Raw genomic sequence first — 4,632 nt, forward strand, 5'->3', positions numbered from 1 at the left:
GCGGGCGGGAGGGCGCGGCCGTTGGTTCCCGCCTCAGCCGGGGCCGCCCGTCGGGGTGCTTCATACAGGAGTCGGACTTTGATCTCACCCGCAGCGCCCAGTGCCCTGCTTTTTTTGCACAGTTGAGGGATAGGATGCCATCCACAGACCTAGACGGGCTCGAGCAGTGGGCCCAAGAGAGCCTCACGAGGTTCAACAAATGCAAGTGCGGGATCTTGCACCTGGGTCATGGCAACCCCCATGTTGGATGGCTGCCATGGTGGATGGCAGCTGGACATGAGCCAGCAATGTGCCCTCACAGCCCAGAAAGCCAACTATATCCTGGCCTGCATCAAAAGCAGTGTGGTCAGCAGGGCGAGGGAGGCAATCCTGCCCCTCCACTCTGCTGTGAGGACTCACCTGGAGTACTGCATCCAGATGTGGAGTCCTCAGTACAGGAGTGACGTGGAGCTGTTGGAGTGCTCCCATTGTAGGGCCACAGAAATAATCAGAGGTATGCAACATCTTCCCTACAAGGACAGGCTGAGAGACTGTTCAGCCTGCAGAATACAAGTCTCTGGGGAGACCTGATATCAACCTAGAGGCAGTGGATGCTCCATCCCTGGGGACATTGAATGTCAGTCTGGACAGGGCTCTGAGCACCCTGATCAAGCTGTAGGTATCCTTCTTCATTGCAAAGGAGTTGGACTAGATGATCTTTAAAGGTCCCTTCCAACTCAAACAATTTGATGATTCTATGATTTTAATGATTGAGCTAACAGTCTAGGTAGAGTGCTCTTCCACTCTGTCAAGTAAGTCAATACCAGATGTCTGCCAAATTACCCTCTGTTGCTGTAGATACCATTCTGGAATGTTGTAGCTCTCCTGTATAGAAAGTAGGGAACATGGGTTTGGAAGTGACCACAGTGGAAGTTTGTATCCCTACCCAGCAGTAGGGACCAGTAAGATCATCTAGTCCAACCATCAACCCATCCACCATTATGTGCCCATGTTCACTATTCTGCCATTACTCACTGGCGTAAACTGAAGTCAATGCTGAGTTTAAGTGAAGTCAGTGAAGAACGGGCACATCTGGTGTTCCTAAGAAGGCTAACATGGCCTGAGTACCTTTAGGCCTAGAAATTTGGAATCCTTGATCAGTTAATTTCTGCTGGAGGCATTTGGAACTTCAGTTAATGAAGCACTGTGGGACTAGGCACCGAACAAAAATATATTTTATCTCTAGACTAATATTCTGGGGAGATTTAATCCCAGTGGGTTATGGCCACACTTACTCATGTAAAATTCAAGATGAAAAGTAACAGTGAGGAAACTGTGGTGGGAATGTTGTCAAAAGTTTGGTGCTATTCAGCACTCATAAGCTAGCTGGCCTGCCCACACCCCTTAGAATCTATGAATTCAGCTATTTTATATATAGCCTTCAGTGTGCCTCAGCTTGAACAGGACATTATGACCCCAAAGAGCATAGGCAAACTTTGCTCAAGAGCAAATTGCAGTTGTGATAAATACATAAAGTGCTGTGTTTGTTCCTCTGCAGAATTCTGTAGATCACTTTGCAGCCAAAACATTTCACTAAAACAAAAACATTAAATAAATCAGAAAGTAGGAAAAGTTAGTATTTCTCCTCTGCCCTAGTGCAGAATCTGTTGCTAAAGATTCAAGATACAAGCCAATAATGCTCTTAGTAAATGGAGCGAGCACGCTGTGAATTTACTCAGGTTTTGTAAGAGTTTTGTAATGTTTTGGGAGAAGGTGGGGAGAAGATCTCTCAGTGGCAGTTTTTACCAAATAATTTCATTCCTGTGAGTCACATAGCTAGTTTGATAGGTGATTAACACAAATTCCAATGTTTTAATTAGAGCAGAAGGCTAAGAAGGTGAAACGAGTTATTCCACTTACAACCCCCTGGAGAAAGACCTAGTCTAGAGTGGAGATTCAGGTTATTCTGTAATGTCTGAGAAGAACTTTTGTAGGTTGTCAAATAAAGATGAGTTATCTAGAGAAAAAGGTTGCTGGTCTTTGTTAGAGTTTTAATCATCAGAGAGAGTTCTGCTTTGGAAATGATGACAGAATGATGACAGGTTATGTGTCAGAATTAGGAAGGGAGACCAACAAGGGGGCCTTCATGTTGTCTGTCTGCAACTGACTGCTATCTCAAGACAAGAAAGAGGAAGAAACCTTTTGTAAACAACTGGAAGAGGTCTCACCATTGCAGCACCTTCAGCATGGGAGTGGGTAAGCAGTGGAACAGGCTTCCCAAAGATGGAGCATATAAATTCCTGTAGTATTTCAAAACACTGCATAAAGCTCCATGCAACCTGATCTAACTTTGAAGTTAGCACAGCTTTGAGCAGGAATTTGGTCCAGATTGACCTCCTGGGGGTCCCTTCTAACACTTTTTTCCTGTGTTTTTAATGGAGACTTACTTGTGGATTAATATGTTGTCTGCTTTGTAAATATTAAATATCCCTGCTTCTCTGTTACATATTTGCCATACAGATAGTGAAATAAAAAGACTTGCCTAGCTCCCAAGGGTTCTGTAGGATTAAATCATTTATTTAGAAAAAGTGAAGAAATTCATGAGTTCCAAGTCTCTATTATGCAATGGAACCACTCACTAATTAAATCTGAAGTGTTTCTGATAGAAGTTATTGTTGAATGTTTCATGAGCGAACTAAATGAGGTGTATTGTTGTAAAGTGTCAGTAGAATACAAGGAAGTGAAACCTAGGTTCTTTCACCTAGAAAACTTTTATTACAATTTATTCTACTTTCTTATTTTCAAACTGTATAAAATACCAGCTTCCCACTTTTTACTCACAGGTGGGATAGAAATAATAAGTATATTTATAGCTTACATTTGCCTTTCCCCTCCTATATACTCTTCTGATTAAATGACATTTGTATTGATATAATCTTCCACAGGTGTCCAGAAATCATGCTGCTTTTGATTTTCACAAGGCGCTACAGGGTTTCTCAAATATCCCATTCTGCAAGGTGCCACATCTGCCTATGTATTAAAATAAAACTTGTGCTTTCTTAGTATTTTTATCCCTACAAATCTCCATATAAAGGAGAGTGCTGTGTCTCTGCCTACATAAGGCACTAGGCAATGATAGAAAGGCAAACAGCATTTCCCTGATTTTAATTTTTGGTAGTCAAGTTTTTTAACTTTCTTTGTTGAGTTTGTGCTTTGTCCCTACACTGTGTGCTCAGAGATTTTTGTAGTATTTGCACTGCTGTGATAACATTCCTTCTGCTGAGATTCTCATGGTTGTTAAAAAAAAGAAGCAGTGACAAGGCTGGGATTTTGCTTTCCTGTGGTAAGTGCTCAGTCATTTTTTATTCCTGCTCACATCTGTGTTCCTTTTGTTACTCCTTTCCCTTTTAGGGTTTTCCTCTCACAGATGGTAAAACTCTGTAAGGGGATCGATTCTTCTGCCCTAGTGAAAATGGAAATGAATTGGCTGTGGTAACTACCTTCTCATGTGTGTACTTTAGCTCCCCTCAGTCCTGAATTATGGCATTTATAACTGTCAGAAGTAACTATTCCCATCTTCTATTCCCATAAGTTCCCATCTTCTGAGGCTTGCTAATGAAATGCTGGAACACTTCAGCTTTTACAGACCTCATAGGAATGAATATCCATCTATCTTCAGTCCAGTTATTCAAATAGTAAAGCATTTTGGGGTAGCACATTGTGAAAGAAGGAAGAGAAAGTTACTGTGAACTAGTGCAAAGGCCTCTGAGGATCAGTTCCACGCATGTAAAGTCATGAGGTAATTCTGAATTGTACCAGACTGTCCCTGTTCCAGTGTTGCAAGGTACAGAAAGAAAATTAAGAAAGATGGTGCACAGATTGATCAGCTTGCCATACCAATTGAAGAACTTTTGCTGCTCTCTCCTGCTCTTGGCTTCACAGGTCAGTTATCTCCCAATTGCAGTGCTCAGTGTGCTACATATAATTAATAAGGTTTCATCACCATTCGGTTTGCTGCTGGATTAGAATGGTTTCAGTTGGAAGAGACCTTAAAAACTATCTACTTCCAACTCCACTGCTGTGGGCAGCAACAACACCCAGTACACAAGCTTGCCATCCAACTTGGCTGGAGGGATGAGGCATCCACAGCTTCTTTGGACAACCTGTCCAAGTGCCTCACCAACAGCACAGTGAAGAATTTGTTCCTATATCTAATCTTAATCTATTGTCTTTTAGTTTAAAACCATTACCCCTTGTGCTATAACTACATATTGTGATAAAGAATCCCTCTCCAGCTTTCCTGTAGACCCACTTCAGGTACTGAAAGGCCACAATAAAGTCTCTCTGGAGCTTTTCTTCTCTAGGACGAGCAACTCAAACTCTCATTCTGTCTTCATAGGAGAGGTGCTCCATCCTTTTGATCATCTCCATGGTCCTGTGGACTCACTCCAATAGGTCACTGTCTTGCTGGGAACTCATCTCATGAGATCAGAGTAGATAGGGAGGGTCACCTCCCTTGACATGCAAAAGGTTTGGCCCATGAGGAAGCTGGACAGCAAAATGTTAAATCATCTTTAGCTTCCCTATGTTGATGTTGCCATGAGAACAGAAATGACTTGTAAGTAATGCAGAATTAACTCTACCATGCTGAAG

Source organism: Gallus gallus, chromosome 1, assembly GCF_016699485.2.
Source record: "Gallus gallus isolate bGalGal1 chromosome 1, bGalGal1.mat.broiler.GRCg7b, whole genome shotgun sequence".
Taxonomy (NCBI): domain Eukaryota; kingdom Metazoa; phylum Chordata; class Aves; order Galliformes; family Phasianidae; genus Gallus; species Gallus gallus.